Below are 26,257 nucleotides of genomic sequence, written 5' to 3' on the forward strand. Positions count from 1 at the left end.
ACCTTTGGCACTTTATAATGTGAATAATGGAATCTGATGTGAGAACAGTACTGTACATTTAGTGAACTTTGCTAAATCAACAATTCTGAGGCCCTCTTATATATGAAAAGAAACCAGTTCTTGTATTGGTGTCAAGACTACTTTTTAAAGGAACGCACAAATGCTGACGTTAGTCTTGATAACTTATTTCTCAATTCTGAATTGGGAGTTTAAGTTCCATATGAGCTTCTTTCTTTGTTACTAATTTGTCGGGTTGGGAGTGATTGTCTCATGGTTTGATTCGTTTCTGGTTTTAGGGTCCCAAATTCGATTGAGAATTGATCTTCTATTATGAATCAATTTTTGATTCAAAACGGTCCACTTCAATTAGAAATGAATTTTGCCCAATCAATGGCTGTGCAGAGTCATCCTACTACGTCCGCAAAAAAGTCTGTAGACAACTGCTTCCCTTTGAAGCTACAGTAGCTATAAATTGTATAGCTTTTTTAATATAAAATGAGATGAAACAAGATGCTTTGTCGTTTCACAAGAAATTGCAGTGTTAAAATATGTGAAAAACCGTTGCCCAAAGGAAAAACACTAATATTTTTCTATACATTTATAACAAAAGAAATATTAAATATAAACTTGTTTAACTGAGCAGTTAAATTGAGAATATGGGCAAAGCATGACACGTGTGTCAGTTCCAAGCTATGAGCATATTGGGAGCAGGATTGATTTGATTTTATACATAATATTGATTTAGGGACGTATGATATTGATTTAAATCATTATTGGGATCCACTTCATGTTTCTAAGAACAAAGAAAGTGTAAATACTTGTGCCTGTGCCATAGCCTCTTTTTTTATCCATTCTTTTTAAATGAATGTGAAAGTGAAATTTGAGCTCCAGAAAGGTCTTCAAAAGGTTTTCAGTGGTGTAAATGAAACTATCCTGTGATAAATTCCTTTGCCCTTGAATGGGAGTACCCTTTTTTACTCATGGCCTATTCAAAGTAACCTTTTGCTGAACGTACTGTCACTTAAGACGACACCGCTGCTTCCTTTGACTTGAGCTGAGAGTGATTTGAGTGACCTTTTCGTCCATCCTGACTGTTTGCTGATGAGCTACGATACCTGACTGATGCCACCCTTAAAGTCTGACCTGACCTTCAAACTTTGTCCAACCAAGGACATTCGGGAAGATTAAATCTACATTTGTTGCATTTTTCTACTCCTATGGTTGGTTGTCACGTTTTTTATTTTTCTTCTGTAAAGTGCTTGATATCACATCTTCTACTGTCATTTGTATGCTAAAGAGACATTGCCTGTGCAATAGCTTATTTTCAGAATGTGTATTTCCAGTGGTTTGGCAGGTAAGAAGCATTTTATTTGGACGGCATAGATATATAGTATATGTATAAATCTTTGACCCATGCAATCAAAAAGATTATGTAAACACTTTTTTTTTTTTTTTTGCACCCCACATTGGATTAAGTATCTGGCAGTACAGATTTCAAATGTTAAAGTTCAATCAGGTCAAATGAATATTAAAGTATGTTTTTGCATATAAGTGTACTCCATGTTATTTATTTATTTATTTTTAGCCAGTTCTTTCTGACCACCACCAATCATAAGCTAATCATACCTTAACCCAGGGGTTCTCTAATAGTAGGTTGGGCCCCCTGGCGGGACGTCAGTGTGTCTTCATCAATGCGCTAGCAGTCCTGTATGAACACTGTAAAAAAAAAAAAAAAAAAAAAAAAACAGTTGTTGGGTTAATTGATTTGTATATATATATATATATATATATATATATATATATATATATATATATATATATATATATATATATATATATATATATATATATATATAAAACTCAAATAATAGCTCTGAACTCTAAACTCTCAATAGCATAATAACTCAATGTCAATATGCTCAACCTTGTTCAACTGTAAACACACAAAAGAAACAGGTAAAGCTTACTTTACCAGTTCATTCCCCATCTACGAATCCCAATCTGAATATTGTTCCATTTATAAGGCACACATGATTATAAGGCGCACCATCAGCTTTAAAAAAAAGGTTTTTAGGTGCGTCTCATAGTGCAGAAAATATGATGTGTACACACATATATATATATATATATATATATATATATATATATATATATATATATATATATATTTATAAGCGATAAAAAGGGCCCAGTAGTCACGTGCTTAATAGACGAGAACCCCCAACGGTTAACATTTTAATGTTGTGCTCGAACAATAGCTTATAACAAGTGTATGTACTGAGGCAATTACAGTTACCACCTGCTACAGTATCCTGAGGGGATAAAGAGAGTCATCCATTTCAGGAGAGGTACTTAATAGTTTTAGTTGGACCTGTGATTAATTAAAACATGGCAACTATTATAGTGGAGACCACTATACGATATAGCACAGGCTTAAAACCACTACTGTTGTAGTTCATTTATATGCTTTTCATGTGTTGGTTTAATGAAATGGATCCACCATGTCACTTGATAATCCAGTCTGTTAATCAACAGCATTGCCATGTGTGACTATGTTGCAAGTTGTCGTTCAATCCTAACAAGTTGTTGTTTTGAATACACATGTGTACGGAAGGGAATATAGAAATGGTTAATATGGTTACTTATATGATTGGCTTTTGCCCTGGATTTCATTGGCTTTCACCCAATGCAGGAATGACACTCCAATCCCTTGCCCATTGTAACAAGAAAGTGTGCACGAATGACAAAGTATTCTACTCTTGCATGGTGTTATTTTGAACCCGTGCTTTTATTCTAGGAGTGGAGAGTAAATTTCTAAATAGATGACTTTGAGTTCTCGTACATGTAGTCTATAAACGTATTATTAACTCTTATGATCCTATTCACGTTCATTCTCCCTGAAGATCTAATGTTGTCTACTTTTTTTTTTCTCCTTCTCTTTCTGCTTGCTGCAGTGCATTTTTACTGCGGGGATTGATATGTTTGTGACTTTTTTTTCTGTTCATATACAACACCCACAATCACATTTCACTGTCAGCTTTGCATCTGCATAACATTTTAGTAATGCTGCATGGCCAGCTTTCCATCCAGTGCATCAGTACACCCCTCACTGATATGTTCTTATTATTAATTTAAGCACAAGATGAATATCCAATCTTTTAAAAAGTTGTTGTGGTTCTTTTTTATTGTCACTGCTGGGAAAATGTGCATGTGCCAGAAATTTCTGAACAAAGAAAAAATGTCAGGCTCCATTTTCTAAACATTGGAGTAAAATTTTCCCTTGACCTTGACTTTGTCTTAGTCTTTTTTGTGAACAGTTGCCATACTAGTTTTCAGTTGCTATTTTACTAAAGCTTTTGAGTGGAATGTCAAAAAAGTTGTTGAACCATTCATTCGCTTTTTTATTTTCGACAAAAGGTAAGAATTTAGTTTTGTCTAAAAACTACACGATTGTAAACAGGAGGAGCCCTTCAGAAATTAGTATTGACCCTGCTGTCACTGCAGTTTTATCCCGCCTCTTATGATATGTGTAAAAGTGTCACAAAACTTTATTCAAACCATTTCATGGCTGATTTATGGCTGGTAATTAATGCACCATAGGGGGGAATGAGACTTCATTGCCGGACCAGTTATTTGATGGCCAGATTAATAATGACAGATATGTTGTTGGCTTTTACAGTTGAAGGAGAGCTATGAATATATTTTCCAAATGCTGTACTTGTCCGTCATTGGGCCTGAACAGCTTGCTCAAGTGAAGTTATGGTGATTGTTATTATTCCCTGTGCGGCATGTATCTTTCTTTTAGATTAAGATTTGGTGAAGACACATTTTTGAGGTGTACATTTGTATTGTCCTTGTTTTGAGTGTTAGCATTATGCGTGGTCCGGTCCCACCCAATGTGGCACTCAAGGTAAGATTTTATTTGGTCATTCATTTATGGTTGACATATGCTAGCAAAAATAAAAAAGAAAAGAAAAGAAAGCCTGCAGTAGTGGTTAGCACCTGCGCTCCTGCAAATGTAAAAGAAATGTGAATGTGTGGTTTCCTGTTTCCTGGCTATATAACTGGAGTGGAAATGAAAGTGTGGATTGTGTCCCCAGTTATTTTTGACATAGTGGCAGAAAGGTTTGCGAAAACAACATATTTACCGTTCACTTGTCTGTGAGATAAGGGCCCTAGAGAAACAATACATCTCATCCTGAAGGCATTGCATTAAGTACTTTATTGGATATTGAACCAGAATGGATTAGAAACTGGTCTACAGTGAATGCAACATGGCCAACATACACTTCTATTTTGATGCCTTTGTCACCTCAGAATAAATCTGATTTTTGGAACACTTTTTTTTTTTAAATAACTAAATGATAGCTCATAAAAAAATGTGTAAATCTGCTTACTTGGATCTCAAGGCACCATTGTAATTACCATATTTTTTTAACTATAAGCCGTGACTTTTTCATCATGATTTAAGCCCTGCGGTTTCTAGTCCAGTGGATCTTATCTGCTGTATTTTCCCACCGGTCAAGCAAATGTATGTTCAAGGAGTCCGTTTATGGAACAACTATGAAATAGAACTGAAAAGATCTGAATCAAAGGCTGTGCTCAAAAAAAGTTTTGAAATATATGATTAAAAATATAAAATTGAATATCTAAAATGAATAGGATCTTTTAAAAAAGTTTGTGATGTGTAAATTTGATATTCGCTATACAATATATATGATTGTATTTATAAATGTATGAATGCGAATTTCATATAAAGTTTCATATATAGTCCAGTCCTGCTTATCCGTGGCAAATCATGTTTTTTTGCTCAATTTTTGCTGCTGAGCCTTATATAGCGATGCGCCTTATAGTCCGGAAAATACGGTACATTCGTTGCATCACAATGAGATGTATCATTTCCCTAAGGCCCATAGCAAGTGCTAACCACAATTATTAACGTCGTTAAAAATGTTAATCTAGTAAAGGACAACATGGTGCAGTCATGGTTAACGCCTCTACCTCAGAATTTTAAGGTTCGTTTTTCAAATCACTGTATGGAGTTTGCATTTTCCCAGCACAATACTGGATCTGAAGCAATCAGTACATTTTGACACATATTGAAATAGTAGCGTAATAATTGCGCAATAACATACTGCAGTGTCTAAGCAATTCTTTGAGCTATGACAGGTGAAATTTTACTCATGTGCAGTAGAAAATAAAACTCTATGATCTTCCGGCGCAGGCTTTATCGAACGAAAGGTCTCACCTGCGATGTTTCATATACTGTATAAACTAAAATCGAATATTTTGCTGTGGCATTTTGAAGTTCTGTCAATAAATAATAATGAAAAAAACGTATTGATTTAAAACATATTACAGACATAGCGCCGAAGCAATAAACGCACACCCTCTACAAACCAAATACATAAATTCTGACTTTTTATCCTGATTGCAAACACAGGATCCTTAGCAGATTTCCCTTTTGGTGGCATTGTAATATCTTTGAGTCAGTGCTCATACCTCTGGGGTATTTGGTCATCAGCCCATTTTCTGAAGAATAACAGCTGTGCTCCAGAATGCAATCAGCCAATCTTTTAACTTCAAGCTGACATTTCTATTCTTTTTGTTACATCTCAACGGTCTGTCTCCAACGGTGAAAAGAGGGAGTAACAAATAGAAATTATTTTGCCACTAAGTATGTGCTCATAAAAGACAGCCCCACCTCCCAAAAGCCAATTCGCAGTTCCATTATCCGCGAAGAATACAATGATTGGTGGCAGTGTTTGTGACACATCAGACCAAATTTTTGTCGAACAATTTGTCGTTAGCTCTGAGGCGAAGCAAAGGCATAATTCCCCAACAATCTGCGCTCTGTGTGATACTCCCAAAATATGACAATATTCACAAATATCACAAATGCAATAAGCAAGATGTGCATTGTTAAATGAGTCACAGAGGGAGACATGCGTTCTGTTATGCCATGCGTCAAACAAAGGATCTAATATGATTTACTGTGAATCAGAAATCCTTGACTTTATTATAAGGCCGTGGGGGCTTAGTCATCTCACCTCAGATGGCCCATAATGTCCATTTTATCTCTGATTCATTTATCATCTCATTTTTTTCTAATGGGAATAATACACCACATCTACGTCTGTCACTTTTCTTCATTTATGTGAAAAGCAGACAAGGTTTTTTTTTTTTTTGTTTCATGCAATGATTCATGAACTTTTTTTGGGCCTCAAAATGAAGTCTCAAAATCTACTTTTCCACAGCCATCTTTCTGCAGTTTTTTTTTCTTTGTTTCTTCTTACTTGACATATTTATCCTCAAATGTTGTAAATGAATAACACCCACAATCTGGTGCGACTGAGTGCATACTGTCCTGTAATTATTGTGTTTTGTGTGGTTGTGTGTGTGTGTGTGTGTGTTTTTTTTTTTTTGACAGTATTATTAAAGTGTTGATAACACTGACTATAGCGTTTTGTTTTTTAGCTAGTACAAACTTAAAATTGTGACTGTACTTGACTGTACTGTGCTCAGGCAAAGCAACACATGTAACAGAGGTCCCATTATATCTTTAAAGATGTCATATTACAAAGTTCATATTACTAAGTTGTGAATCTGGCATTTTTTTTCCGTATTTCATTATTCATTACTAGTTTTACTTTACATCATGCTCGAAAACAGTGGCGTTACTCCATTGAGTGATAATTTGTGCTTATTCCAGTATTGTCAAATAACCTGTTTTTAAGCTTATACATATACAAAAGTAATTAATAGTTAGGTCAGAAAAGTAATTTTATTCTGAATACCTACGAGAAACTGGGTGTCACTTGAAAAGGTACACATTCGGGAAATGGCAACACAGCTATTTATTTTTTTTGTTGTTTTTTTTTTTTTGCTTAGCACATAGTGACATGCAATTGCCCAGTACTACCGTTGCGATCGACGCATCATGTACCGCTGCTGTTCACCTGAAATTCTTAATTCCCTCAACATCCTTTATGCGCAAAGGCAATAAACAGCACCCGTGCATCTCCACCTTTAACCACTTAACGCAGCCTGGGACTGGAAAATTCAGGTAGATCCAAGCTAAAGGCTCACTCGCCGCCTTGTTCCGTGGTCAAAATTCTGCCAGTTTCCTTGTGCTAGCAGTCCCTTGAGAGGAAACCATTGGTGCAGGATTTTAAAGGAAATGGATGCGGCATGCCAACCTAATAGCCAAAGCAGGGTTGGAATGTAAAAAAAGGATGAGCGCTTGCCAAACACCATTTTGAAAAGCTTTTGCACTTCTGGAACAATATCATATTAGACAGATGAGGCAGAGACCAACTTGTACCATCGTGGTGGGGAAAAAAGAGTATAGGGAAGTAAAAGTCCTTGAAGAAGACAGTCACTGTCAACGCCTAGCAGAGAATCACCTGACTGCAATCTGTGCAACTCAGCAGTTATGTGTTTGGGATGAAATTGCGTGCTAATTTCCAGGTGCTAGACTAAACCATTTCAATGATAGCATCATTTAGGTAACAACAAGTTACTTAAAATGAAGTATTACCTTTCTAACTGCTCAAATTATCCCAGATATTGGCAAGCGATCAAAGCATTCCATACATTTAATGAGCCATTCTCAGTTTTTATAGTCCATGTAGGTCTATGTGCATATAGGCTTGCGCACCTGTCACTCTAAGAACAGTCAAAAACAACATTTTTATGAGTCTTAAAAGGACCAATCTATTATTTGAGCCAGTTTGACCCTATTCTCTAGCTAATTTTTATAAGGCAGTCTGGTACAGAGTGACCGCTTCCTGTTTTTTTTTTTTTTTTTTGTGCAAAACAACACAGAATGATGGGTCAAGTCAACCCAAAATTTGATCAGTCCTATTTTGAACCTTTTTTCTAATTTTTGCTTACCCGTCTGCTTTCAGAGTATATAGACTTCAAAATCAACTACGTGTAACACAGGGTGTTTACGTAAATGCTCAGTGAACCTTTTTTTTTTTTTTTTTTGTCACTGCATGGTGCAAATACAAAATCAAGGTTATGAAAATATGCAAGAAACCCAGGATTAGACATGACAATTATTCCAACTATGATGTTGAGAAACAGCGTTTCCACAACTCAAGTTTCTCAGTCGCCTTGACCTTACCTTTGCAATGAGCGTGGTTGACAGTGCTTTGCAGATTGGGAAATAGAGACAGAGAGACCACAGCTTTGTGATGGGAGCAGCTGATGACAATGTCTCGTTCATCGACAGCTGAGTGGGGGGGACAGAGCAACAGACGTCAAATCGCAGATTTGTTGTTGCTATGGTGAAATTGTCTCATCAAATGTATAATCATTCCATCCCCTTTGTAGTACTGCCTCACTGGTACACCTGTCGACAAAAAAAAGCTATGTTGAATCGCCCAAAATAATGGCAGGCACATTACAGAGTTGGCTAGAGGAGCTATGACTTTTTCTTTACAAAGTCAAGATTTTGAAAGATATTTTCAGCAGCGAGCTGCTGAATCCTACACTATAGTGAACCGTAGGGCTGATTGGTTTAGTAATCACTTCATCTTGTTGGTTTACCTTCAACCCCAATGTGGTGGCAGTGATTGCAGGCCAAAAGATAAGAACTGTGTCCAGTGTCCCAATATTTATGAACTGTAGGATCTGTTAGCCCTGAGTAACACGACAAGGGGCATAAACAGGGGTGCACATATTGATTCATTTTGTTGGTGGGTTACTTACTTGAGTACCAGGACATAAGCCCCTTTCATACCGCAAGAACTCTTCCGCCGTACCCTGATAGTTTGAGTTCCTCTTTCCGTTCAGAACAAAAAACATTCCGGATCTGGATGGTTCCCCTTAAGCATTTACCAGGAACCTTCTAAGCTCCTAGTTGCGACAAGGGTCTTGCGACAAGGGTAATTGTTCGTGGAGATGGTCTTTTTCACCGTGTACTTTTAGCAGGCTTCCTGTCACAAAGCACTCGTCGGAAGTACAAAAGTGCTCGCTCCACCAGCCACTCATAGCTTTGTCGATAGATTGCACAGCTCGAATAATGTGTATCGATGTATTAGTATCAAGCTTACGGAGCTGCATATAAATCAAGAAAAGCTAATTAGGCTCCATTCTCATGCAGTGTGTGGCAGCTTCTTTAGTTCATCATCCTGCTTGTCATTCAGATTTTTAGTTAGCATCATTTGTTAGACATGAGGGGTTGTGCATTTTCTCCTCCCTGCCTCATATCATCAGTCCAATTTGAGTAAGCTACTCGTGCGCTGTCTCGATATAAACGCAGACTCGTTAGCCACAGACAGGGAACTTCGGACCGGGAGTTCCTGAACTGTTTGGTCGGAAAGGGACATTGTATTTGGTATGCATCCTTTCTTTCATTAAAAACAGTCTTACTCAATGTCCTCTTCAGTGTCACTCACATTAGCAGCGCACAGTGTGTGTGAGCACACAAGGCAGCCTGCGTCCTTGAAAAGTTTTACAAGTCCATCAGTCCATCATCAACTTTAGTGACAATGTTCATTCATACATACGTATGTACAAATCTTGCGTTCAGTAGCATAAGATCTGTGATTTAGTATGTCTGAGCTAGTGTTCCTCTGCAGACCCTTTGCCTGAAATTAAATAGTATGTGCTGAGGCACTGCTTGTACTGACTGGTGCTATACTGGCATTTTTTCATTTCAATGTATGATTGATGCTTCATTTTGAAAGGCTGGGGAAGATTTTAGAGCTCTTGAAGTTGTTTTCAAAACAAAATTTGTTGGCCTTGATAGAAACAAATAAAAAGACAAACACTCACGTAGAAAATTGAATGTTCAATTTCATAGAAAAGGTCATTGTGAATGACGTACAAAATTAAAGCAGCCTTTTATAAGCATGCTTACGTCAGTCTCTTTTCAAATTTAAGTGCTTTCCAAGAAGTGCCATACCAAATTCTCTCTTGTTCCACCTTTTATGTTGTTGCCCTGTTGTAGCATCATGGGTGAGCGAGAACTTCGACTCTCAGCATACTTTGTGCATGAGACAGTGGGAACATTTCACCAGTCAGTCATAGTGCACATTACCAACTGTTCACACTCATATTCACACTGAAAGGCTATCACAGGCCACTAAGAAATTCTCCATGTATTTTTTTTGGACTCAAGGAGTACGTAAGTTATGACTTCGGTTTTTTGAGCACATTGACTGATTTTGCAGAGCCAGCCAGCATAGTAAATTTACCAAACTAGGGTACAACTCTTCATAGAGCTCATCTCCAAGCTATTAATATGGAGGTAACCTCATACTCAACAATACCAGCTATTTTTCTTCAGACAGGCAGGTAAATGGCTGATCAAGAGTCAGTTCTCTCGAGTAAAACCGATCTGCTGGTTCTAGTTACATAGAGCTATATTGATGTCATTGTGGTTTGAGTCTCTGAATGCTGAAAATGCCCACAAGGGTGTGTGAGCATTTGAATAAAATTGTCTGGTTCTCAAACAGTAATGTGTTTAAATATGTTTGTCAGTCCAAAAAAAAAAAAAAAAAGTTAAATAAATATATAATCCAACATATATGTGGTGATACTTTCATGTACCTGATGGAAATGCTCGTAAGTGTCATGTTGGGTCAACGTGGTTCCACATATGTTCTGTAAAATTGTATTTACATTAATTAGTGTCATCAACTTGAAAATTATTCACAACACATTTACGCACCCAGCGGACTATGGAATGCTAATGATACCAACTGCATTCATTATCATTTTTATCCATCACATTTTCTATGAGTGCTTATGGTGTAAACTACAGTAAGATCAGAGTTGTAACAACAACAACAACCATAGCAACAACAAAAGCAGCTCTATTCATATTAAATTCTTTACATGCCGGATTGCTAATGCGGAAGTGAAATAAATCTCCAAGGGTCTTCTCCACCGCCCATCTCTCTCTTCCCTGAAGAGAAAAGCCCCAGTTTGAGTGTTCACTTACATCATCAAAGAGCTCCCCTTTCTCATGTAATATTAACATGTGCTAAATAAGTGGCAAACAGCAGCAGCAATGTTTACACAGCAGCAGCACCGACTTGCAAAGCCACATAGAGCGACTGCCTTTGTATTCAAGGCTTAGAATGCTCTGATGCCCATGGGAAGCGACAAGATTATAGCATAGGCTCACAGTTTTACAAGATGTCTAATTTGGGCACACTGCATGTGGCTTCTTCATAGGCTTTCATGGTGCCAAAGTATTAAGAAATTATTGTATCAAAAGCAATGCATTGTAATTAGAAGATAACTTTTTGGTGGTTTAGGGAAAAAATTAAAGATGATGGATAAATAATTGAAATGTCCTCATTTTCACTGACACTTATTACTTTAAAATGGTGTATAATGATAATAGCAATAGTGGGTTTTTTTTAGCCAGCGCGCCATCCTCTGCTATCCTCAATACCATCGCTTACTGGAATAAGCTTCCTAAGAATCTACTTTATACAGTTTGTTTTCTTCTTCATGATCATAATAAACTATAATGATGATGAAAGTCAATTTCATTTCAAATTTATTTTTACTATTATATACAGTATATATATATATATATATATATATATATATATATATATATATATATATATATATATATATATATATAAGTATATATATATATATATATATATATATATATATATATATATATATATATATTTTTTTTTTAGTACAAATATTCTCCATACTCTTCTTTTCGTGTCATATTATATCCATTTGGCTACGCCCCTTCTAGTGTTGTAGTTTTAGATTGGCGTTTTTAACCAATTAGAATTCAGCTAACTTGTGCAGGCTGTATGTAATCTGCCTGCCTCCAGAGGGGCTAGGGCATTTTCTTCAACAGATGCGGGCTTCTCCGCAAGCGCAGATGTATATGTGAGCGGCCCGTATACTTACTAGACAGCTGTTATGGCCAATTGAGTCATAAGATCGCCATCTAGAGGCCTCACGTTGAACGTGATGTTAGTGGGTGCTCACTGCAGGAAGGCAGTGCAATGCTCAACAACCAAGCTATGCGGCTTCGCCTGATTGCATTAAAGGCGTAGTGTAGCTATTAGCTAACCTGTCCTCAGTTCTTTTGGGAATGCCTTTTGTTTGCTAAGGATTGATTTGGTGTGGAGCTACACTGGATTTGCAAACTTCAATTGTTTAACAAAGGCAGCAACAAGACACCAAGCACTATGGTGCTTTTAAAAACTTCTTAGGACCCCCGAGTGGATATACAGTATTGTACATCTCAGTCTGACGGTAAAGAGAGCTCCTCAATACGCAACCGTGCTTTTACCTTTTGGGAACACCAAGTGGATACACTCTACATCTCAGTGCGAAGAGAAAGAGCATGAAGTGGTCAAGAAAAATCGGGAGGTATTGAAAAGACTGATCGATTGTAACTGCCGCTTGTTTTGGTGAGGCCACGTCTTTTCTTTCTTTATTGTTTCATTTTTAATATGTTTGTGTTATTTTATTTGGTTCTTATTCAATTAATAGTAAAGAAAGAAAATTATGTTCTTATATTAAACTGTGATTTGTCATTTGGACTTCATAAAATTTTGTGGATATTTATTTTAATGAATTACTTTTTCAAAGTTTTAACAGCATCACGTATAATGATAAGTTTTAATGGCTGACGCAGGTTTATTGACGTTTAAAAGCTTTGGAAAATAGCCTGTGTAGCCCAGTAATGAATATGTGTGTGCATAAGGGCTATTTATTAGAGAGTCCAACATCACAGCAGGCGTACATGTGAAAGTAACGGCCCACCACTGATCATGTCATTGTAGTGATGCGGAACGACGCGGCAGGACTGACACACAATCATATGGAATCCACGGAGCAGTATGTAATCCCTTGTCTTGTTCCTGCAGTTTGTTTCAACACCTAGCAAAGAAAGTGATAGCGATTAGTTGCGCCATATTCACATGCTCTTTTCATGATTGTCAAATAAAGGATGACTGAATATGTTTGACCTTGTATCAAACACACCGGTTTTGTCAGCTAGTTGCGGAATGAGCGGTAAATCTTGAACCACATTTCAGTGCACTTCAAGCCACGGCCCATCTTGGAGCCACTTTTCAGGGGAAAGAAAAAGTTCAGCTCAGGCTCTGTTGTTGTCATGGGTGAAAGTTAGGGATGGTATGCAAATGTGCACAGTGAAGCACGCGACATTACGCATCAGTGGTTTCTGTCAGCATCTAAACCTGCATGCCACTTATTTGCATGACTGATAATAGGAAATAGTACTGAAGATTGATGTAAATATTATTTGCATTATGTTAAAGCCTTACTTTTGAAGCAGTGCTGCTGTGAAAGTCAATTAAACACATTATGTGTAACCATGTGTAGAGACATGTGTGAGCAGTTTAACTTTTTCACTCTGGCTTAGATTTGGTAATGCAAAAGCTTTTGCGATGGAGTTGACTGCCATTGCCAAATCAAATTTTCTGGAATGTATGCCCATTAATCACACAGTGCTTCGTTTAGTCCTATTCTATGTACAGCTCTGAAGTGTCTCTGCATTAGAGAACAAGAGAGACTGGTGCCTTCAATTAGAAAGAGTGAGTGAAAGATAGAAAATGCTTGGTTGGGCAGAAGAAAAGCAATCAATTCTCATTATGGAAAATAGATCATCCCTCCTAATTAGAGATGTGGCTTTTTACCACAGTACAAATGCAGAATATCACAGGCTCAGGTTGTCAGACGCTGCCTACGTCTGGCTAATTAGGTGAAGGAAGGGGGAAAAGATGGTTTTGTCCCAGTCCTTGTTTACTACCCTTAAAGTGCAATGTTTTAGGCCAGTTAAATGAGCTCTTCAGGAAACACTATGCCTTTCATGTATGTCTACCGTGCACCAGACTGAACGTTGTTAAATTCATCCCATCCTTTTTCAATGGTTAAAATAGAGAACAAAAAAGAATCTTAGCCCTAATCCTGCCTGTTTTTATGGTACACCCACACACACAGGCTTTAAAAACACACCGGATTCAAACGATCAGATCGGCATTCAACTTTCCAGAAGCCTGATAATAATCATTTGAATCAGGTCTATCGGAGAAGGGTTGCATGGAAAACAGCCTAGAAGGAGCTCTCGAGTCCCAAAATTTTAGACTCTCTTTATTCATCCATCCATCCATCCATCCATCCATTGAACGAACTCATCTCTCCCCTACGTGGTGCTCGTCAGGATTTGTTTATGGTATTTAGATCACAGTATTTCTTTTCAGACGAATCATAAAGGTGTTTGTAGTAGCACACTTCCATAAGCAATAGTTTGTCCGCCATTTTGTCCGTGCGTAAAGAAATTTGAGAAGATACGCACAAATTCTGTTCCGCGTGGAATCTGTGTGGAGGGCCTCCGTTGCCAAAATAATGTCTGTTGATGGAAGCGTCAAGCTTAAACGAAGCGTACCACTTGAAAACAGGATAAAAGTACTAAAGGTGAAAGAAGGATGAAGCAAAGTTAAAGACATTATGAAAAAATTGATGTAAGTATGAAAATGAATCCATATTGTAGATTTGGCAATGTCTTCCTTGTTTCTTTTTTTGTTTTAATGTTTTGTTTTTGACTTCAGTCAGATTGTAGATTGTACAACACATATTTTAGGTTTACGTCCGAGACATAAATTTGCTATCGTGAAAAGTCTAGCTGCAAATATGATTATGTTGTTGAGTTATGCTGTGTCACGAATGCTAACATTCAATCTGAATCTGAATCATTTGCACAGCACCTTTGATTTATAATACAATGCAGATCTCTGATCTTACTCGTGGCCACTGATAATGCAGCACTTGTTTCAAGTTAATAACTCATTAGTAAACTATATAGCATATTAATCAAATTAAGTGAATGTGTGGCTAGAAATAAATGCTTTGTTTGACAGAGAACTATTATTAGGGAATCTTTATAGACTGACCATAATAAAACTCAAGCTGAACTAACTGACTGAAAAAAAATCACTAACTGAATTTGTGTTAGTATCTTTTTTTGTAGTACTAAAACATATTCGCCAAACTTCTTCCAGAATATTTCAGTTAATCAAGCAAATGCAATTACAGTACATACAATTATTTGCATTTGTGGCCATCACAATGCGTAACATAAAATTCTGGGTCAAACTCTGCTCTCTCTGTCACTATGACAACAAAAACCCCGTGAGTAATCGTGCTAAAGTGTACTTAATCATGAGTCAGTCATTGAGGTAGGAACATTTTTAACCCTTTAACAATGTGAAACTGAGAAAGGAGGTGTTCTCAATGTTCCAATGGTCTTGATTATAACCTAGGGGGTTATTATTTATTATTTTTTTATTTGCACTACAATCCACAAATTGTGCCAGCTTTATTTCTTTAAAAGGCCTATATAATGCAAATTTATATATATATATATATATATATATATATATATATATATATATATATATATATATATATATATATATATATATATATATATATATATATATATATATAAACTCAGATATGACAAAGGACCTTATATCAGTATATCTTGCATCAAACTGCTGCTGTGGGAGCGCTGTACTCTCGGATGTATAAAGCTACATAAAATGTTATATATGCTCCAGGCTGTGTTCATTGCACGTGCACATAAATGCACTTAAATTCAGTTTTATCTGGCTTAATTATATAAACACGGGTATGTAAACATTCTGCCCAACTGTGGCCTTTTCTAGTGCTTATGCCATTACATAACATGCTCATATAAACCAGCAATGAAGTTCATCAATCAGCATCACACAATGTCATTGGGGGGGCTTCTTATTCAAGCATAAAGTGAAAGATAAGTCATTGGAAAGTGATAGGTTACTTTTGTGCGTGCATGTATGTTCCTGTGTTTATTATGCTAAGTATGCTATAGCAGTTAGTTGCATAATTTGCATGTTTACGTGTGAGCAAAATTAGGCACAGATTAGCCAGATATTTGAAAAGGGCAACAGTATGAAAGGAGGCCTTCAGTAGTATCATGCATATGCTAAAACTACATTTTAGTGTTTGGGACAGACCAAGCCTTTCCTACAGCCATACCAAACTAAAACACTCTATGAACTGTATTGTTGCAATGCTGAATCCTTGTTTGTTTGATGGGGGCTTACAACTCAGTTTTGTGAGTTCCCTCTTTGCCATAAACATACTTATGATTGTATACAGGACAACCATATTTACAGTTTAATTGTATACAGGTTAGCCAAAGTTTGTGACCAAAATGTAGCGAGTATTGTGTATGGTATTGGTTACATTCAAATTATCCATTATATTTATTGTGGGTTTTTTTTTTTGTGCTCACGTTTTGTAAATGCGGTTTGAATCTTCAACTTACTCTGTCCTTTTTATAGACCCATAGCTTTTTTTTTTTTTTTTATTATTGCGAGTCTTGGCCTGGTTCTTGGTCACCAAGGCCGTTCTCTCCCGATTGTCGGGTTAGACGGTAAACCAGCTTTAGGAAGAGTCCTGGTGGTTCTAAACAGCTTTCATTAATGAACAATGGAGGCCAGTGTGCTCAATTGTTCTGTTTTGTTCATCATATGCGTGCCTCAAGACGTTCCAGACTCACAGGTCTACAGACAATTTCAATCGATCAATCAATCACATTTTATTTGTATAGCCCTAAATCAGTCTCAAAGGGCTTCACAGATGAAAAGAGGTCATGTGGAGACCTCTTTCGAAAAAAGAAGTTGTACAGAGACATCTTTTCAGTGTAAGGTACACAACAGCATCCCCTGTCAAAGCTCCCAGAAGGGGAAGGAAAAACTCAAAAGCTCCAATTAGGGGAAAATCAGAAACCTCCAGAAGGGACCACAGGTGGGAGGAGCCCCCTTCCAGGCCCACAGGTTGAAGTGGATGCTGCATGTACCAAATACAGACATACACATAAACAAAATAGATTACAGAAAACATATTGTGCTATATAGTGCAGTGATGTCTTGACAGCAGGCAAGGCCACTGGGCAGGAACCATCCCACATTCCAACCAAGTGGACCACAGACGGCCGATCTCCTAACCCGCAAATTTCTTTGATTCCATGCCTGGTGTTGATGCACTCACATATATGGTCAACTGTGGCACCTTATATAGACAGGCGTGTGCCTTTCCAATTCATGTTAAATCAACAAAATTTACTCCAGTTGGCCTACATTCAAGTTGTGGAAACATCTCAAGAATGATCACTGGACAAATGCTGCACCTGAGCTCACTTTTGAGCTTCATAATAAAGGCTGTAAATACTTCTGAAAATATGATTTCTTATTTTGTTCATTTTAATCAATTTGTATGTCAAAAAAATCTCTTTCACATTATAAAAATGCGGTGTGTGTACAAAAGAGATTAAGTTAATACAATTGGAATGAGGCTGTAAGATGACAAAATCAGAAAAAAAGAAAGTCCTGTGAATACTTTCCTGATGCACTGTATACACAGTTGCTCCACATTTGTGTGGGGGATATTTCCTTGTTTGACCCTGTGCTGTTGTAGGCCAGCAGCTCTCCTATCTGACAGCAAACTTCTTGTGGCCATTTCCCTGAAGATTCACATGAAGTGGACATGTCCAGTGAGACACGGGCTAACAAACACACTCTTTACTCGTGTGCCACATGTGACAAGTACACCACGGAGCAGTTACATTCCCTGTGGTGTCACAAAGAAGGAGATGTTTGTACTGCCTACCCTGCAAAGCTGAACTGAAGATAGATCATCATCATTTGTCACTGGCCCAATTTTAAGTATAAAAGCATCTGAAACAACTTGGCATTTCTAGCTCTAACTTGACTCCATAGACGTGACTCAGTGCAGAGCTTGGAGCATTTAATCTGCTAAAATGAGCAGATATTGGCAATTCAGCTCCAGATCTTGATTTGACTTTAGGGCTTTAGCCACATATACTTTTACACTGAACAAAATTGTAAACAAAATGCTTTTATTTTTTGCCGATATATATTTCATCCCACTTCAACATGAAAGATGTGGTTTTGTGTCTCCTGGTATTTCTTTTTTTCGTCCTTTCTTTCTTTCTTTTGTTCGTCCTTTCTTTCTTTCTCTCTTTCTTTCTTCCTTTCTTTCAGAGATAATGCAAATTGCTATTTGAGTATTTTATGTTGTTGACCCCTAGTGCATTCAAAATATTCACAGTTTGTTTGAACTGATTTTCTTGTGACTTATGTAATACGACCGCTAAATTGTTGGAATTTTAATGAACATGAACATCTGCTCACTTTTCGTTTTCCTTCTTCTGTCAATGTCAATGGATTTTTGAAAAAGCACAATTGATCTTAATTTTTAAAACGAACAATGTTTTAATTATTATTTCAGTCATTGTATACTCAATCATCCACTTGTCATTATTTATTTCAAAATGAGCCATGGATTGCTTTGTTGCTAAATCAATATAGAGGAGCAGTATTGCAGTTGTATAGTTACAGCTCATGCCAACCATTATTGTGATTAAGCCTGAAATAGAGATGATTTTGCGTAAATTGATATGAATGATACCCTTTCATGAATAGAGTTTTCAACAGCTCACGTCATCTTGTCATCATTTTATTCTCTGCACTGTCACTTGCAAATGTGGTTGGTGACTTGCTCCCGTAACTGTGGAAACCATTGCAGTTGTTGAGTCGTTAAAATTTCTTTCACTGCATCCATTGCTGTCATTGGCTCTCTTGCCTGAATGCATAGTTCCGTGCTAAGTGAAAGTGGAGTCAATGGAGACGAGCGAGGGCCGCTAAGCTGCGCTTAGTCACAGTGTATTGTCGTTTGATTAATGGGGCAGAAGAAATCATCCGCTTTCTTACTAGAGGGGAGTCTTATCAGCATATCTCAGTCATTTTGGTTGAGTGTTTTGGAGCAAAAATCAGATGTGGTGCAACATACAGTATGTTGGACACATCACACATGACTTAATAAAAAAAAAATATATATATCTTCAATCACATGTGCATTTTGATACGACACATCCATTCTAAATGTCAAGTCAAAGTTTATTTATTAAGCATGTTTAAAAACAACCTCAAAGGGCTGACCCCCTTTGTGTTGTACAGTTAATAAAATACAATCAAGCACAAATATAATAGTAAAAAGAGTGATAATATCAATATAGAAGAGAGTTAGAATAAAAAAAAGAGGTAAAACAGACCAACATTACTTGCCTAGCTTGGAGTGAACTCCAGGGAGGAGATTTAAGGAGGGTTTTAAAATGTTCAACAGACTGTACAGCTCTAACCTGGAAAGGTAGGCTGTTCCACAGGTTTGGGGCGGACACAGAGTGAGGTCCCCACAATGGGTGAGCCTGGAGCAAGGAACTTTCTGGAGCAACTGGTGAGAGGACCTAAGTGCCCTGGTAGTAATGTGAGGCTGAACAAGCTCTGACAGGTATGATGGTGCCAACCCATTTAAGCACTTAAAAACAATTAATTAAACTTTAAACTGGATCCTAAAATTAATGGGCAGCTAGTGCAAGGATGCAAGGACAGGACTAAAATGAATGTGCTTTTTTTTTTCCTAGTCAGCAGTTTGCCGGCAACGGGCAAATGTAACTCGGCTTGAGGGAAGACACATTTAAAAACTTTGTTATTGTTGAAGATGATAACCAATAAGATTGGACCAGTAGTATGACTACGTGTGTGGTGAAGTTGAACTTTTCATACAGCCAATTTATGTGCTCATAAATAGGCACGCCGTCTAATTGAACTTTCTTCAATGTTGTTGACTGTTTAAGAGACCAATTCCCTCAAAAACCGCTTTTTTTATTTACCTTCCCCGACTTGGCTTTTCGTTCAGGATTACACTATATGTCGATTTATTGCATTTCAACCACCATCTTGCACACCGCAGAAGCGCTCGGCAAAAAAGTGAACTAGATGCCAAGTCTGCAAATCTTTGAACCGGGTTTATATCTTGTGGCTTTACAATTGCATGCATATCCTTCTCACCACTGAATAGTATCTGAAACTGTGAATAAACGACGTGTGAGGGGCCATGAGGGCCTAAGTTGCATCTGACACGTACTACTGAAACACACTTAGCATGTCAACATCAATTACTTTACAATGAAGTGACAAACGTTTCTTATATCCTTTGGCTAACCTCTCAACAAACACCACGGGGAACCGATCATATGCCTAAGATAAGGTACTGCAAAAGTGATATCAAAATACTGTATAAACAACGCTCAGAAATGACTCATGCAGCTTGTCGAGAAAATGCGCGGCGAAAACATGCTGGCTCTGCTGGCATGGTACTTTGATGTTAAGTCAGGTGCTGTTTAGCCCCATGGATTGGCGAGACCTCTCATCTAAATGCTCTATTGGTCTCATTGTGACTTTGTGTACTCCACTATTTATTGGCAACCTGTCTAGGGTCCATGCCGCCCCTCACCCAAGTTGCTAAACATTTAATAATTGATTGACATGATGGATGACATCTAAAACATGCATTTTGTCTGTAATTGTAATAAAGGCCATGGTATTAACTTTTTCACGGCCATTAAGCTTTCACAATGCTATAAGTTTTAGATTTGCTGTTATTGTGCAGTAAAAGTAAAGAGCTTCACAGATGTTCTTGCGCTGCAGTGAAAGCACCACATTCTGCGTGGAAGTCGGCTTCAGTGAATTCTTTCTGATATTAGGAATGGTTTATAAAGTGCAAATATTGTAGATAAACATTGTGCAAGGAGAGAAGCGCAAAGACAGCTGACTGCAGATATTAATTGCTTCACCATTTCCAAGCAATTACTCTGGTCTTTTGTTTTGTTTGCTTAGCAAAGATTCCTGGAAGGTCCTATTGCTTTTGTGATGAACCGTTGAGTACAAATAGCATTTCTGAGTCTGTGTCTCTTTTTAAAAAATAATTTTGTTACCGTTGTCCTTGGATATTTGTTCTTCTTTTTTTCTTTCTTTAATTAAATGTCAGTTGATATGTCTGCTGGCTTGGCTTTTCATTTATTGTTTGTTTCTAATAACCTCGTTTTTCTTTCCATGAACAGTTTTGGATGTTTCAATGTTAGTCATTGTAAACTTTGCAAGGACTTGCATTAGGTATATTAAGTTGCTTATTTTACATTTGCTGTTTTCAAATTGTTAGTTAGTTAGTTACTGTATTTTATTATAATTATTAGTAGTAGTCGTAGCAGTAGTAGTTGTAGTAGTAGTAATAGTAGTAGTATTTACAGGATCACTTGGACAGCTGCTCTCATTGGATGTTAGTTTACTGACCCTTGCGTTAATGTAAATTGACCCGTGCTAGGAGCGTGAAAATGCAAACGTTCTAAATGTCAATTAGAAGTGTGTTCAGCTCATTGGTTCGCTCTTGTTCAGGCTCTAAAGCATAAATAAGAGTTGTCTGACACTTCGCTATAGGGACTCAGTCATGAATATAAAAAATATGATCTGCATCACGATTATAAACACAGTTTGGTGCGCATATAGGTTCAGCAAAAGGCCTGGTTTGGAATATCCAATTATCCAGTGCGGTAACAACACTCCCGGGATGGCAGCTGGGAAACTGCCCTGATCGCGACTCCTACAGCCTGTCTTCTGTTTTATATGTGTTATGGAAATAGACTTAAATGCTGCAGGCTGGGTCCCGGCTGGTCATAAGGTAGAAGCATTAGGGCTACTGTTTCAGATAAAGGCGCCCTGTTTTAATGAGTTCTTCATACATAACGGCCCTTTCAAGGTGGAAAGTGAAGATTGAAAGTCTTATTTACCGTGGAAATGTTCAAGCATTACTTCTTACGAAGCACTGCTTGTTACAGTTTTCTAACTCCTGCTGTTTTATGACACAGTATCGGTGCCTAAATTCCACAAATATTTCACTTTTTACAAAGCGCATCATCACCAAGGAGGGGAGACGAAACAGGTTTGTGATCTTCTGATGGAACATGCCAAAATTCTCCACAACAAAGTAATGGGGACGACACTAAAAGCCTTCGAAGCTAAAGCCACTATGACCTTGCCTGTTTGTGGGCAATCTGTTGGCATACATATTTAATGGGGATGTTAATGGTGATGTTTTTGTTTTCCTTTATTTTACCAAGAGATGACTGCATTAGTGAAACATTTCATTAACTGATTATTAATAAATTCTGTATTACAATTACGTGTAAACAATGTACAGTATATTATAAATGATTGCGTGAGTGTTTCTGATGTTTATTAATATAAGGCTAGGTTTACATTGCAGGCTTTTTGCTCAAATTATTATTCTTTTTTTTTTTTTTTGCGAAAAACTATTTGTTTTGTGAGGTTGCTCACATTTCCAAATAAATCTTACCTAAATGCGACCTCTGTCTGAACGATAAACGGCTCAAAACTGTCACAAATATGTTTTGTTTTAATTTGCAGAATAAGATTTAATGAATCATAATGGAATGAAAGAATGTTAAAAGCAAATAGACATACCTGCAGGTACCTAAATGACAAGACAATATGACAATTTTTCTTCATTTTATGATTTTTTTTCAGTTGTAAAAATAGTATTCTTCTTAGATAAATACAATCAAATATCTATAAAGAAATCAACAAAACAGGCTCGACCTCTGCCAACTTGTGCAGAATTATTTTGCTCAATGCTTATATTTTTGGCCTTGTTAAACTAATATAAAAATAAACAAAGTTTGTAGTTGATAAAAGAAACATAGCTAAATGTTGATCTGACTTTGGAATATGTTTTTGTCCCATTTTACTTATTATTTATATTTCATGCTAATATTTTAATGTTAAAAAAGGGGTCTCCCCGCTACACTAAATGCACTCAACTGCATTGCAGCAGCATATATTTTTATTTATTCAATTTGTATGCTTCAAAATATTACCTGCGGAGGAGTTGCACACAACATTGTTGAGAAAAGGATTATTTCAGAAGGCATAAAAACAACAAGGCATACTATTCATTCATGAAATACAACTATTGGAGTACCTGCAGTCATTTCTGAACTTTGAAATCCATGTTAGTCTCTCAGCACTTCAAACGTATTTTCTCACTCATAAAAAAACAACTCTTCACACATTGCGGATTCATTGTCACGTCGATGCTTCACCTGGCATAAATGGACTGAGTTAGGCAATCTTCTGATCATGTTTTGCAAATCAAGAATAATATGATGTTTTTGTGCTCCCTGAACTATGACTTTTGAATATCCCCTACGTGTTTCACATGTTGGGTGTAAAATGAGCGTGTATTGATTTGCATAAATAAAGTCAGTGTTCCAAAAAGTTATTCCCACTGCTCATTTGATTTAATTTTATCTCCTCTCGACCATCCCCCACTTTAAAGGTTAGGCATTAAGGTCTGACAACTGCTGACCTTTCCCACCACATGCATCTATTATGCGGCAGGACTAATCATGCTTTTCTTCTGCATCAGATTGATGTGAGAAGGCAGAAGGATGTGACGTGGAGAAATGTCAAGGTCTTGCTGTTTTCACATTTTGTCGGAGATTTGGCATGGTCCCAGACTCTTTGGAACTACAGTTGTAGCCTCTTGAAACAAAATAAGGCTTAAAGCGCATCATGTAAAACAGACTCGGAATTAGGTACAACAACAATATCTAAAAGATGCAAATGTCCTTATCGAGAAAAAGTCAATGTCATCTCCTGCAGAGTTTCCCAACCTCTTTTAAGCCAATGCATACATTTTGCATTAGGAGCCAGATTAGATGGCCCGGGCATCTGATTAGGAGCCCTCCCGGACGCCTCCGTGGCGAGCTGTTCCAGGTACATCCCACCGGGAGTAGGCTCCGTGGCATGCTGGTGGGACTTGGGATTCCCCCAGAAGAGATGTGTGACTAAGCGAAAGAAAATGGATGGATGGGTGGCTGGCTTGAAACGTCTCGGGCATGGCACCAAACAAAAATGTCACATGTACGGTGTGTTTGTGTCTGTCTGTGTGTGCGTGTAAAACAGACATTCAACTTACAGTGTGAACATTCGGAGATCCAAACAGAGTTGCCTGTAAGCCAGATTTTGTATAATGCATATTTGCTGTGATACCAACACTGGCGCTGCCGTCGTAAACAAACCTTCCGCCCAGTATGTCTTTCCCCTCGCTGATAGTGTAGTGCAGGGGTGCCCAATAAATCTCAGCTCTTTTGCAGTGATATAGCTAAACAAAAAGTAAAATGACCCAGGCAGGATAGACACATTTTCCGGGCAGTAACTAATAGGGATGGGGCAGAAGTGCTATGAAATACAGTACAGTACAATATGTGTACTCGTGCATGTATATATGTGCTGTTTATATACAAATGAGTTTTGACCAATTAAGTCCAATTAAATACATTTCCACGTCAGATTTATGAGTTGCTGAATAGTAGTTTGGAAGTTCTGGTCAACTGATCAACTTAAAAATCTTATCTTAAATTCTCCTCGGAAAAATTTAGCCTTTGAATTATTCCTTGATACAAGCAGCAACACAAGGTTAAATGAAATCCCAGCTGATACAACGTGTTGAATAGTGTATTATACTGTTGTGCGAATGAGACTGAAACCATTCTTTCCAACACTAGACAGCACATTTGTATCGAGATTTCTTCAAAGTATTGAGTGGCACGCACAACTTTTTTGAAATCTCATTTACTAATGAGGCATTATGTCTTGAAGTCGTTAAAATGATACCCAAGATAGTAACACGCAGCTATCCTCTGCAATGTTTCATGTATCATTTTATTACTGTTTGTTTGTTTTTTGTATTGTCTATGCCTACCAGAAACTTAAAAGTAACGAATACCATCACATACTTTCCGAGTGCGAGAATGGAGAGAAAGCCCAGCGTACGAAATGTTCACTGGACTTTCACTCATATAGCGCTTTTCTACAAAGAATGCACCAAGAGATCTTGTATTGATATATTAACCTCCTCCTAATAAATAAATAAACGATGTGCATCATACAGGATAAGACTTTCTAAGCCAAATCTTTTGTAGAGAAATAGTGCGATAAGTATTTTCCAACTATTGTTGAGTCGAGGATCCTAGTTCACATTTGGAAAATCTCAGAAGTCCAACAAAAATATTATAAAACATATGAACACTGAAATAAAGAAAGTGTCTCAGTGAATGAATGGCAGCAGTTGTATTATATGGATTAATATAACCTTTTGCTACCCAATGGAAGAGTATTGTATTGTTCTGCCTCTAACTGTACACTGCTGGGGAAAAAAAATAAAAATAATAACAATTATAGTGACTACTAATACTTCGGAAAACACACTTTCTGAGTGCGTTCTTGCACTTTAAATCTAATTATACAAGACATAACAGAGTCAACATACCACTTCGGCTCGCGGATTTTGTGACTGTTCAACTCCATTTGATAGGTGCTTGAATGTAGTTTGACTTGCAACCTTATTTTTTATTTTGAAAATTGTTAGCGCCATTTTAGTTTTACTACCCACTGAAGTCTAAGTGGAAGAGACGTGAATTGCTGTCTGAGCCCTTTGTCATGCATGGCACCCCCCCGTAAATTGTTGGTGGTTGGTATTTGATGAAAAGCATCAACTTTGATTTTGAAGCACACGCAGACTGAAAATCATGTCTGCTCTGAACTAAGTTCATTTCTGATCATTTGGGCCAGCAATGTTTGCGATGATGACTGATGTTAGCTCGTCTTTATGATGCCGTGGCTCAAACATCCCCAGTCGCCTCTTTGCAACCGATTTGAATATCCCCTCTTGCAGTTGGACGGGGGGACTGTACGAATAGATTAAACGAAACAACCCAGAGGTCCATTTTCATAATTATGTTTTTGTGCCAAGCCCAACTGCTTGGCTAGCACTCATATGGAAGGCAGGACAGAAGGAGAGGAAGCAAAGGAAAAAAATCAATAGCTTCTTCGAGGAGGGAGAGGAAGTCAAAAAAAGGCAGTCTGGCTCCTGCGGTTGCACTATAGCTTGTAAAAAAAAAAAAAAAAAGAAAGAGAGAGATGTTGAGTGAGCTTAAAGCACTGTACTTGTGTCACCTTAGAGACGCTGTGTTCTTTCGGCTTTATACGGGGTACTAGACCTACCCCGTTCCCTGCAGTGCCTCGTCGCACACACATTCAGTATAAAGTTACATTCATTCTGTACAGCTGACTTTATGATTTGTTTATACTACTTTCAATTACCACCCTGTGTCCCTTTCTGAACTTGATAAAATTTTATATTGTGGCTATTATTGTAAATGAGCCCACCCTCTCCTCCTCTGGCCTTCTTCATTAAGGCATCCAGATCGTGAAGCCTGTAGAGGAGGTCACTTGAAGAATCATGG

At 37.4% G+C, this 26,257-nt stretch overlaps 1 protein-coding gene across 1 annotated transcript in view; it reads left to right on the forward strand.

Moving 5' to 3' along the window:
* Positions 1-26,257, forward strand: part of ctnna2 (catenin (cadherin-associated protein), alpha 2) — a 219,622-nt gene that overhangs the window by 148,491 nt on the left and 44,874 nt on the right. The gene's annotated exons all lie outside the window — the stretch shown is intronic.

The sequence above is a fragment of the Hippichthys cyanospilos genome, chromosome 7, assembly GCF_059441005.1.
Source record: "Hippichthys cyanospilos isolate Australia breed blue-spotted pipefish chromosome 7, RoL_Hcya_1.0, whole genome shotgun sequence".
In the NCBI taxonomy this organism is placed as follows: Eukaryota; Metazoa; Chordata; class Actinopteri; order Syngnathiformes; family Syngnathidae; genus Hippichthys; species Hippichthys cyanospilos.